Genomic DNA, 12,821 nt, shown 5'->3' with positions numbered 1-12,821 from the left:
ATGGTATTCGCCAGGTACCAGGTCAGGTACGTACGTACTCACCTTGCACGGATGTTAAGTGCTAGCTGGATCCCGATGGACAGCCGATATTCATTGTGCACATATCGACACCACGTACGTACACGTATCGCGGCAAGTTGTTTATAATGGCGCGCAAAGGCATGGGCAAAGTTTGGCGTTGAATTTACTAGCCAATCAAATTCCACTTAAGTGGAATAGACTAGTCAATCACATTCCACTTAAGTGAAATAGACTATCCAATCACATTTCACTTAAATGGAATGCATTTCCACTTAAGTGGAATTGTATTCCACTTAAGTGAAATAGGACATTCCACTTAAGTGGAATTGTATCCACTTAAGTAGAATACAATTCCACTTAAGTGAAATGCATTTCCACTTAAGTGAAATACAATCCCCTTAAGTGAAATAGATTTAGCTTAAGTAAGATGCAGTGACAAGTTGATGAATTCAGCTTAAGTAAAATACAATTAAGCTTAAGTGGAATGGTATTCCACTTAAGTGAAATAGAATTCCACGTAAGTTAAATAGTATTCTGCTTAAGTGATATTGAATTCCACTTAAGTGAAATGTATTCGACTTAAGTCGAATTGCGAGGTAAATGTTAAAACGGCTTGCCATACGTGCACTGACCTAAATGGAGTGTAACCACTCCCGATTTTGCAATTTCCCAAGATCAGGCCCGAAAAATCCCAAGAAATACCAAGAACACTGTGCTGCATGGATTTCTAACAATATCTAGGGATGAATATCCCAAGATCTTACCTAAACTGAAGGCAGATAGAGAATCGAAACCTTCAGTGTACTGAACTTGAAACTGTGCGTCTTTCGAAATGAAAAGAATGTGGGGAATTGCACAATAAACAAATCAAAGTTATTTATTTCAGTCTCACTTCAATTATTCGAATTTGTTAAGCAAACAGCAGATATCAAATCATATAAGTGAGCATGAAAATGGCGTTCCAGGATGAACAGCCTTCAAACCATGGGCACAGATCCTGGTGCGGACAGCGGGACGCGTCCCCATCAACTTTTTCAGTAGTGGGGACATGATATACCGTGTCCCCACCAATTTGTCTTGACCAATAGCTGCATTTCAAGTTCCCCTGTACTGAACTTTGGCGCAGTTAGATCCAGCCCAGCCCCCCGGTTCCTACGCCCTTGCTAACCGCTGCGCCACAGCAACTGTTGAGAAATAATGCTAAGTTTTTCTTCAAAATGGAACGGAGGGTGATGTTCAAAATGCTGTACTTGTAAACAGGATAACTCAACACGTACACCTTTATTGAACTTCATATTTCAAATGGTCTTAAAATTGGCATTATTTTCAGTGATTAATACTACATTACTCTAGGTTTGGCAGTAACTTGTGAAAATGTTTCATAGTGAAAATAAAACAATGTCATATAACTCATTAATTATTAAAGGGGTGGCAGAGCTGCTTTTCTTGCTCAAATTGATCAAAGAATATGTCCATGTGCTCATACATAGAGCATCTGTATGTCTTTATTTCACATAGGAAGACTGTTATCTCTGGGTATTGAAACATTTTGGAATATAAATTCTACATTTTTGAGTCCTTAAAAGATCTTAATTCTTTTGATTGCCTTGTTGCTAAAGTAATGGTCAAGGCAACGTTTCCTGAATCTGCATAGCTCATGTCGCGGAGCGGTTGAAAACTATTAATATACAACAACCAGTTAAAACAACAGTATCTCTGGGTATTGAATCACCCTCCGTTACATTTTTGGAGAAAAAATTACGATTAAAACATTGAACACTTCTATCGCTTAGCATACAATTTCCGAGGAAACAACACCGTGAAACTGGAGAACATTTATGAATAAGAAAGGTTTGATTTGACTGCTTTGAAATAACGTATGACTGGCAAGATGCGTCGAGCGCTCTCTATCGGCCTCTTTTTGGTCAGTTTGCAACTTCAGAGGAACAATAGAAACCCGAAAAAACTTTTAAAACGAACAAAGGATTCACAAACCTTTGTTCTGCCTAAAAGATAAGCAGAATGAAAATAAAATAAAACTGTTAGCAAACTGCTTATCCACTAAAGAGCCTGTGTAATAGAATGTGTAAAAGTTTCGATCCTAGCAGGATCTTCTTCAGAGGCTAAAAAAATAAGATAAGCAGAAAGTTTGGTTTATTGTAGATTTGTGTGCGCGGAATTAGCCCGATTGATACGGGGAAAGGTGATTAATTTGCTCTAGGTGGGTTATGGTGCGGTTATCTATAATTCTTTCGAAAATCTTACCTAAGGCTGGGAGGAGACTAACTGGTCGATAATTTTGAATTTTGGTGCGGTCTTTACTTAGTTTCGGTATTAAAATCTTTTTGGCGGATTTCCATGGGGTTGGGAAATAACCCAGTGTAAGGAGTTCGTTAAATAGTGGGAAAATATGAGAGTTAATGAATATCGGAGGGGAGTTTTTTAGGCAGTTGGTCATTTATGTTGTCAGGACCAGTGGAGGATGCATGTTTAAGTGGCACTATACCAATTGTTTATATCTATTTTATTGAACAGAGGGATGTTTTTGTTGAGACATCCTAACGGGTTGGTGTTAAAGCTTGTTGCATTACTGATAATTGTACGGTCTATTTCGTGTTTACAGCTGATATCGTATGGGGGGGGGGGGGGCCATCGTAGATATTGAATATACTTTTAAAGTACGATTCAATTAGCTTTATTTGGTCTTGAGTTTTTGTGATGAGGTTACCTACGTTATCTCTAAGGCCTTGGTCTGTTTTACCTGTGTTTGGTGTTGTAATGGGGTTAATGATTTTTTTTTTTTAATTTTCCAAAAGTGTTTCGGGTTTTTATCATTAATGATTAAATCGCAGTTGTTTTGGACGCGGTTTTGTTAATCCGCCAATATTTGTCTGTTTATTGCTATTTAAGTTGGTTAATTTGGGTTTTTAGAGTTGGGTCTCGGGAGATGATATAAGTTCTACGTAGGCGACGTCTGAGTTTCATAAGTGTAAGAATATTCTTATTTAGTTTTCGTTTTCTGTTTTGTTTTTAAGGGACAGTGTCTTTTGAAAGTATAGAAAATATGATGGGCAACGCTGTCACAGTAATTGTCGATGTAATTTAGCTCGTTGTTTTGGTTGTTGTATTTTGGGAGTCTGTTTTATTGTAGTTATACGTCAATTCGTTATTTGGTACGCAGTTGAGGTTTATGTCTAGCTCAAAAACGAGTGGAAAATGGTCACTGATTTAGTCATCTTCTAGGATTTGTATCGAATAAGTTTTAGTTGCGAGGTGATTTGAGGTTATATGGGTAGTCAAGTAGTTCTGTAATATTGTTTATTGGGTTCATCCTAGGTTTGGTATTTTGGTTAATTATCGTTAAGTTGTATTTATCACATATTTCTAAGAGAGACTTGCCTTTTTCAGAAAAAAATAATGTGGTGGGCATTTACTAGGAGTTTTTTTATTTTTTATTAGAACATTTTTTTTATTATATCGGTGGATATGGGCTCATTTGGGGGACTATAATCATACCACGAAAGTGTCCATTAGCTATAGGTTGCATTGAGGGTGTGTTATTCTTGCGTCAAATGGCGTACCATGGAAGGGGGAGGGGGGGGGGTTGGGTGGTCTATCTGGCAGTGGCGGAGCGTCCATACAGTCAGGGGGGCGGATGCCCCCCTGACGGACTCAAATGGACTGCTGGCGCCCTTTTCAGCTTTATACCACTTTTTATTTATATGCGAATATTGACGTTTTTAATGCGCTCTCATCTACCTATTGACATTTGTCACATTTTTTTTGGCGATGACACCTATTTATTCTTCATTTATCTGCATATTAGCAAGGCCCGGCAAGGGTCATTTCCGGCGATCTAGGGAGCATCTTTATTCAAATATTTCTCTACGCTCCGCGCCAACCCGTGGTGGCGCTCCGCTTAGATAGTGTCGAAAGCGCCCCTGCAGACCATCCTCGCCCCCTCGACCAATACCCCTAGCTCCGACACTGCAAAAGACCCGATAGAAATACGTATTCTTTATAAGTGCACAATTTTGAAAAACCCCTCTTTTCAGCCCCCTCTCTTGTTCTCTTTGAAACACCCATCAACATTGAAATAAGACGTGGAGTAGAAGACACCCTTGTCTTTGTTATACACAAATTTCGTGTAATTATCTGACCGGGAAAGTCTTGTTGTTTATAGGCCTATGATTTCTACAGTTTTTCATAAATCATATATCAGGTTTTTTTGCCCCCCCCCCCCGCACGCCCCCCCCCCCCACACAACACCCAATTCCAAAATAAACTTCAGATTCGTAATCTGCGTGTCGCGAACTACCAGAAAAGATACACATTTATCGCTTTGCGACAAAAAGTGTTTTCACCTAAAAAAAAACGTAAGGGGTACGTACCTCTTGCATTTTTTTGCCAAAATTGACCCATTTATTCATAAATGTCAAGATAAAACTCAAAATGACAAACGAAGGTTTGATTTGACTGCTTTGAAATCACGTAGGCCTATCACTGGCAAGATGCGTCGAGCACCCTCTTATGACACTTATTTCGCTCAGTTTGCAACTTCTGATGAACAATAGAAAACCGAAAAACTTTTAGGGACAACAAAAGGTTTTATAACCTTTGTTCGTCGTAAAAGTTTTTCGGTCTTACTTTTCTTTGAGGTGAAAAAAGAAATTGTCGCAAAAGCGATAAATGTGTATCTTTTCTGGTAGTTCGCGACAAGCTGATTACGAATCTGAAGTTTTTTTTGGAATTAGGTGCTGCGTTGGGGCGTGGGGGCAAAAAACCTGATTTGCAGTTTTGCCAAAACTGACCAAAAATCGATCCAAAATCGAATTCGCCCAAATGACGTAACAGGAGGTAACCGATGCTCAGGAGCCCAAATTTGCAACTCCCAGGTCCATATCTGCTTCCGTGCGTGAGAAACGTGGTCCCAAGGAATCTGCATAGCCCTCCAAAAGATTTTATTGAAAAGATCCAAAGTACTATTTTTGATTTATTTCGAACGGGAAAACTGATAAAGTAAGGAAAATTACTATGTATAACCCCATTGAAAAGGGGGGTTTAAAAAAAATATATGTTCACGGCTTTGTTGGTGCTCACAAAACCTCTTGGGTCAAGCGTTATTGTAATAATGCCAACACGGGGTATTGGAAGCTCTTTTATTTCATTCCTCTCTGTCGCCGTCCGGTAAAGAGTTGCTTTTTAATTATAATTTTCATGACCAGGATATTTCTTGTATTTAAAAATACCTTCATTGGACAAATTTGTATGGTTTTGAGTAAGCTTAGCTACCTTTAAGAAACCATCGGAAATTGGGTGTGCAAATCCTTAATAATTTTATTAGAATTGATAATACCATTGTTTATGACAAAAAAAGCTTTTACGACGCCGGTTTACTGTTTGTTAGGGTTATGTTTTTGCTAGATGGGAAGCAATTGTCCAAATAATGCTTTTCTGACCAGTCTTCTACTTTGTTAAGCTATTGTATGCATTATAGAAGACTTCCTTTCACATTGTATATTTGCACGTGAAAAAACAAAATAAATCAAATCAAATCACAAATAATTATTTCTAAACAGTTACTGTGGTTAGTGTTATGTACTAAGAAAGTAAGACAAACTCTCTGTCTAGATTTCAACTCCCAGAGGAGGTATTGTTTTGGTATTTCTTTTCCTCATTTTGCAGTTAAAATATTAGAAAAGCCTATCATTTCTCAATTAACAGTTACTGTGGCGAAGTTGTTATGTTGTATAATTTTGCATATTTATTATTGTTTTGTACAATGAAATTGTCAATAAACTGAAAAAAAAATGAGACATACTCCTTGTCTTGAATTCAAACACCAGAGGATGCATTTGATTTTCTATTTATTTGCCTTCTAATGTTGTGAAGATTAAATATTAGAAACGAGTATTAATTCTCAACAGTTCTAGTGGCGCAGTTGGTAGTGCTCTGGACTGGAGAGACAGACAAACTCCATGTCTCCGGTTCGAACCCCAGACAGAGCATTTTACATTTTTGCTCTTTTACTGATTCCATTCTGGACTTTGAAGTTTAAATATTTGAAACGAGCATTAATTCTCAACAGTTCTAGTGGCGCAGTTGGTAGTGCTCTGGACTGGAGAGACAGACAAACTCCATGTCTCCGGTTCGAACCCCAGACAGAGCATTTTACATTTTTGCTCTTTTACTGATTCCTTTCTGGACTCTGAAGTTTAAATATTAGAAACGAGCATTAATTCTCAACAGTTCTAATGGCGCAGTTGGTAGTGCTCTGGACTGGAGAGACAGACAAACTCCATGTCTCCGGTTCGATTCCCAGACAAAGCATCATGTCTGCGGTTCATGTCCAGACAGAGCCTTTTACTTTTCTACCCTCTGGAGGGAGTGGAAGTATAAATATAAGAAACGAAGTTTCTCCAGAGGGAACCAAAATGGTGTAATTGGTTATTCCATCGTTCAGTAAGCGATTGGGTTGGATTGCATCGGTTCAAGTCCCAGGTGAGTATTTGCAAAAGGAGTTCTGACAAGTGGATAAGATGAATCCCGAAGGTGGGCGGCCCCCTCCTCCTGACAGGTGGGTAAGGTGAGAGGGTGAGAGGGGGTGAAGGTGTGGACAAGGTGAGGTCGCCGCCCCCCCTCCCTGACAAGGTAAAGGCGCGGACAAGTGGAGATCGCCTCCACCTCTCCCCCTGACAAGGTTCACGTGCGGACAAGTGGAGTTCGCCGCCACCCCTCCCCCCCTGACTAGCTAATCGGTATTCGGGGGGAGGAGTAGTGGAGAAAATGTTTTATAAAAACGACTAAGTCCAAACAGCAGGATCTTTAAATATTTGTAAAGCTTTAGAATCCAGAGGCCCACCTAATGATCTAGTGGTAAAGACTTTTGCTTTTGCATCTCAAGGTCCCTGGCTCAAACTCAACCTCTGCTTTTCCTTTTACAATACTCATGTAAAAGGAAGAAAAAAAAAAGGGAAGAAAAAAGAGTGATACTTTGAAATAACTTCTTTTTTTTTAATGACAAATCAGTTCATGGACAGGATATACCTTCATCTCTCCCACCACAGTTAATACCCTTCAACTTCCTGTCCAGAAACAGGTTATCCCTCATCAAATTATTATGCAAATACTAATCAACACATGCAATACATATTTCATAAACATTCTTAGTGATACCTGCATCTACTATTGAGATGGTTGGGTGACAACAGACAGTTATTTTCTATAATGTTTCCATTATTTATAATATCAGCCTGGGGGGCAGTTATTTAATGATAGTAAGTAGTCACATGTACATATGGGATAAGCCTATGGCCTTTTTACTTCACACCAGGTGGCTATCCAATTCACACCAGTACATTCTTTTTGGACATTTTTTTTAAACATTTGGAAGACCATTTCAACATGAGGGGAAAAAGAATTGATTCCTCCTAGATAAAAATAATAACCCCATCTTACTTTAGCCAGACAGGGCTTGAATCCATAGGTTTGCTTGACGACAAGTTCCCAACAAAAAGGAGTTGGCCTTCCATGGCTGATTGATTATTCACTTTACAATACCATGGCACCCTTGCTACCATCAATAAAATTTTCTTTAACTTTCATTTATTAACTAAACCTGATTTTAAATTAATTTTAGATAACTTAATTTTTACATTTTTTGCCCTCCAGTTTGAAAAAGGAAACGATACTACCATAGCACAAACAACATATATGTGGAAAGGTTGCTCCCTTTCATTGCTGTCTCAATCACACCCCCCCCCCCCGGCTCCGACTACCACACCCCACCAAATTATATACACGAAGAGTGCATTATTGAAAGTTTCTTTAAATATAGCCTTTTCATGCAGTAAACCTGTGCTGCTGCAAACTGAAAATTCAATTAAAAGATTCTCCCTCTTCACTTTCAACACTTTCATTTCTCCTTCTCTATCCTTCGCCTCACCCCCCCCCCCCACCCCTGGTCCTTCCAACTATCATCCATAACTCCTGCCAATATCAAATTCAGTCACCTTAACATCCCCCCATAAAGTGTCAGTCAGTCAAGCACCACAATGTTTGTAGACCAAGAAATCAACACCCGAAACCCATTTTTAAAACTTTAAAGGCCCATCAAATAAAGATGCTGTTTTTTTCTTCTTTTTCTCTAAACAAGATAAACACACAAACACCAAATCCAAAATATATAAAATTCCAATTCCCATTTTGAATATTCTTCAAATTTTGTTTGCCAAGCCACGTTAAAAAAGTGAGTGTTATTCTTTTTGGCCTTCCCCCATCTTTGTGTTTGCATTGCAACAAGGTGTAGTTTTCTATACTAAAAAAAAACAAATGAAATCAAATAAAACAAATAAAAGATGATTACAGCACATGCAGGAGAAGAGTGAGAGCCCTCCCAAATACTACCGGCTTATGTATACAAAAGACCTTTTTTCCGAAATCCTTTTTCCGACATCGTGGCAATTCAAGAGTTACTTTTCAACCCCGCTCCACCATCCACGCAGGAACCCACCCAGACCCCCCTGCGGGGACGATTTATTCTGTTCCAGTTTCTCGTCCAAGGAGGGTAACTCTATATGGTTCAGAGCTATGTCAAAGAAGAGCGGTTTGCACGGTGACGGCTTAAAGTCCAGTGGAAATGTGGTGAAGTTGGGCTTGGCGGCCAGGTCCGGCTGGTTGGCGTTGTACCAGTCAAGCCATTCCGCCAGCGGTCGATTGTCCTTCAGACCGAGTTGCGCCATTCTTTTGCTGATGGAAGGTTCATTGGAATCTGAAAAATGAACGCAGAGAGGTTCTTGGTAAGCCATGGTTTTTTTTTTAAAAGTATTCTTGGGTAGAGGGTATTTTCTATGGGTGAGGATAATCCGGAGGGTGGGGGAAGTCAATTCAGTTAACTGTGAGAAACGTCATTGAATTAGGAACCAACTAAGGCCTATTCTCATCTTTGTAGTAAGTTTGTCACCTTGAGCTACGTGACAGTTCAGAAGTAGGGGGGGTATATTCGAGTGGAATTTGGGATTCGAATCCCTGAATAGAGAAAGTTTACAAAAACTTGTTAATTTGCAGTCATTTTTTGTTATTGCTGTCACAAACAGAAATGGATACCCACTTTCTATTATTTGTAGATGACAGAGACTGGTTCAATCGCAGTCTACAAGGCCAGATAAACTCTTTATATTTTGGCTTTCAATTTCTTTATTCTGACAAATTTCGATAGTACAAAAAAACGGCAGTTTTGATCGGGCTTTTGATACTTCCTTGTGATCCCTGGACATCATACATTCAGCTACAAGCAAAAATAACTATTGTCTGTCCTGTCCACCACAATAATCCTATTGTAATATTTTCAGACCCTAAGGGCTAATAGGTCTCTCCCCCCCCCCCCCCCCCAAAAAAAAGTGTGAAAAGGGATGGTGCTGCTTCCAACCGAATGAATCTTTTCACTCATTGTTTAACCAAAGAGAAAAATTTGGGAAAGAAAACAACAGATTATTAATATAAAGGCCATATTTCTCTGAATCATTGTCTATGCTCTGATGGAATACATTTGTTCCAGTAGCAGGGTTCAATTCCCAGGTTCCAAATGGACACGGCAGTTTAATCTGCATTTTCCTGACGATCAGACCCAAAAGAGAACATCGATATGTCTCTCCACCGTTATCCCAAAGAAGAACCCTTTCAGAAACTCAAGGGTACTAAAGGGATTTCTTCCTTTTGAATTAACCAGGGTCCTACACAAAATTAACAGGGTAGTAACATGATGGTCTCTGCCTGATTCCCCCTCCCCCCACCCAATTTCTTTTCTTAATTTTTGGTATTCATCCTTTCATATATAGTCCATCTTGCATTTTGCCTTTTGAAAAACAAGAATCCTTAATCTTCATCCAAAGCAGCAAAAAGTTTCTTTCCAAACACAGTAAATTGAATATTATTATTATTATTATGATTATTATTATATTATTATTAAGTACATACCTAGAATGGAGGCCGCCTGAGCAGAGTACTTCAAGCCGTTGATATCTTGTGCAAGAGTGTCCAATTCCTCTACCTCCACCTATTGATTAAATGAAACCAAAATCTAATCATGATGTCTTCCACATTAAGTTTTTAGGGAGTGTCACTACCCGACAAGCCCTATAGGTTTTTTTAGTACACTTCCTTTCACAAGTTTTGTTTCTTATCTCCTTCTATGTCATATGTCATACTTATGTTAAAATAGAATAAAAATCAATAAATGAAATGAAATAAATGAAATTAGTTACCTTTTTTTTAAATTTGAGTAAAAGTTTTGTTTTTGTTGTTGTTGATATCAAAACAAAAGGAGTTTAACCCCTGGTCGACCTGGCGAGAGGTCCTACGGGGGATAATAAGTTTGTTTTTATAGAATAGACATTTTTTTCTTTTAGAGGTTGTCTATGTTCAGTCAGGGAATTGCTGGTAAATGAAGTCTTATATATTTACATAGGACAGGATAGCCATAATCATATCCGAGGTCAGAGTCGAAGAGTCAATTAGGGAGGGATTTCTAAAGGAGAGGAATTTTTTAAGTACTGAGAATTGTGGAGACGGAGTGGTTTCTATTGTTTGGGTAGGGAGTGGTTGTGGTTTCTATTGTTTGGTAACAATATAATCTGTATATATAAGTATACTTGGGCCTAGACCCATTTAGGAAAGGATTTTTTTAATGGAATGAGACTTTAAGTAGTAACAATTGTGAATACAGAAAGGGTTTGGTATTTGGGTAGTGAGTTGTTGCGACTTTGTATTTCAGGGGGAGGTCTTCAATCAAAGGGTCGTTCTCGAGGTTGTTTTTGTATAACTTGGTGTTGAATTCTTCAAGTCGGGTGAAAGTAGATTTTGTGTTTCCTGCACGGAGAACGTACAAAGTAGCAATATAAGTAGGGATTTTGAGTGCGAGTCGATAAGCTGTGGTGTGGATTCTGTTTAAAATTTGTTTATTGGGATTAGAGAGCAGGGAGATTCTCCCGTAACTGAGAATCGGTTTTACTATGGATTTATAGATTTGGATAATTGTTTTCGGAGGGAAGTTATATTTGTATGAGAGGATTTGAATGGATTTAAGTTGGAAGCAGCGTCCTGCAGTTCTGTTACAAAGTAGATTTGCTATCGAAAGTGGTACCAAGGAAGGTTGCATTAGGAGTAGCAGTGATTGAGGTGTTGAAAAGATTAATTTTGGAAATATGGTTATGGTATTTTGAGTTTATTATGGAGAAATTGGCTAGGTTAGATTTGAGGGATATATTTTTGTTCTCCACATCGAGCACCAATTTTCGAGATGTGTAATTGCTCTTTTAATATTTAGTTCCGTCATATAGATATTTTTACTGGTGCTCCAAATGGCTATGTTGTCAGTGTACTGACTATAGTTGCATTCAGATAGAGGGGGGATGTTCTAATCATTAACAAATAGGGTGCAGGGGAGGGGGCTGAGAACAGCGCCCTGTGGAGTACCTGCACCAAGTGGAATAGGTTTTGATTGTTGGTTTTTGTAGCATATTTTGGCATTGCAATCACTAAAGAAAGAGGAAAGAAGTCTGGTGTAATTGCAGGGGAGATTAAAGTTAAGTAGTTAAATTCTTATGCCGTTGTGCCAAGTTTTGTCGAACGCCTTTTCGGCATCAAGGAAGAGGGCAGTGGTATCATGTTTTTTTATGAAGCCGATGCAAATTTCTATGGAAAGGTGGAAAGTTTGGTTTATTGTAGATTTGTGTGCGCGGAATTAGCCTGATTGATACGGGCAAAGTGATTCATTTGCTCAAGGTGGTTTCTGGTGCGGTTATCTATAATTCTTTTGAAAATCTTACCTAAGGCTGGTAGGAGACTAATTGGTTGATAGTTTTGAATTTTGGTGTCTCCTTACTTAGTTTTCGGTATTAAAATCATTTTGGCGGATTTCCACCGGGTTGGGAAATGACCCAGTCTAAGGAGTTTGTTAAATAATGGGAAAATATGAGAGTTAATAAATATCGGAGGCCGACGGAGGGGAATCTTTTAGCATTAGGTCATTTATGTTGTCAAGACCAGGGGAGGAGGCATTTTTGCATATTCAGTGGCACTATACCCATCATTTATATCTATTTCTTTGAGTAGAGGGATGTTTTTGTTGAGACATCCTTAGAAGTTGGGGATAAAGCTGGTTGCATTAGAGATAATTGTACGGTCTATTTTGTGTTGGAATCTATTATCATATGGAGGGCCATCTAAGATATTGAATATAGTTTTCAAGTATGATTCACTAAGCTTTATTTGGTCTTAAGTTTTTGTGATGAGGTTACCTACTTTATCTCTAAGGCATTCGTCTGTATTACCTGTGTTTGGGTTGTAATGGGTTTATGATATTTTTTTAATTTTTCAAAAGTGTTTTGGGTTTTTGTCATTATTGATTGAATCGCATTTGTTTTGGATTCGGTTTTGGTCAACCGCCGATATTTGTCTATTTATTTGTTTTTTAGGTTGGTTAATTTAGGTTTTTAGAGTTGGATCTGGGGAGATCATATAGGTTCTATGTAGGTGAAGTCTGAGTTATTTAGTGTAAGAATATTCCTATTTAGTTTTGGATTTCTGTTTTGTTTTTAATGGGCAGTGTTGTTTGAAGGTATTAAAGATATGTTGGGCAATGCTGTCACAATATATGCCGATGTAATTTAGCTTGTTGTTGTGGTAATTGGCAATAGTGTTGTTTGTTATGATCCTTTTTAAATGATGTCCAGTCTGTTTTATTGTAATTATACGTTAATTCGTTATTTTGGATGCGACTGAGGTTTATGTCTAGCTCAAAA

General features: G+C 38.4%; 1 protein-coding gene and 1 long non-coding RNA gene across 41 annotated transcripts in view; one reads left to right on the top strand and one right to left on the bottom strand.

Annotated features, from left to right (window-relative positions):
* LOC139966417 (uncharacterized) overlaps nt 1-12,821 on the top strand; it is a 386,420-nt gene that overhangs the window by 35,281 nt on the left and 338,318 nt on the right. The window lies entirely within an intron of this gene.
* Nucleotides 2,645-12,821, bottom strand: part of LOC139966420 (uncharacterized) — a 49,826-nt gene continuing 39,649 nt past the window's right edge. For 33 of the 37 annotated variants that reach the window (XR_011792607.1, XR_011792624.1, XR_011792630.1 and 30 more), the window contains 3 exons: nt 9,997-10,075; nt 4,363-8,791; nt 2,646-4,141 (listed from right to left, as the gene is read on the bottom strand). This is a non-coding gene — a long non-coding RNA (uncharacterized lncRNA). Of the gene's footprint in view, nt 4,142-4,362; nt 8,792-9,996; nt 10,076-12,821 lie in introns of all 37 variants that reach the window. The other 4 variants (XR_011792622.1, XR_011792636.1, XR_011792637.1 and 1 more) reach the window with 1 other exon arrangement.

This window comes from Apostichopus japonicus, chromosome 4, assembly GCF_037975245.1.
Source record: "Apostichopus japonicus isolate 1M-3 chromosome 4, ASM3797524v1, whole genome shotgun sequence".
Lineage (NCBI taxonomy): Eukaryota > Metazoa > Echinodermata > Holothuroidea > Aspidochirotida > Stichopodidae > Apostichopus > Apostichopus japonicus.
This window is presented reverse-complemented; position numbering and strand designations above follow the sequence as displayed.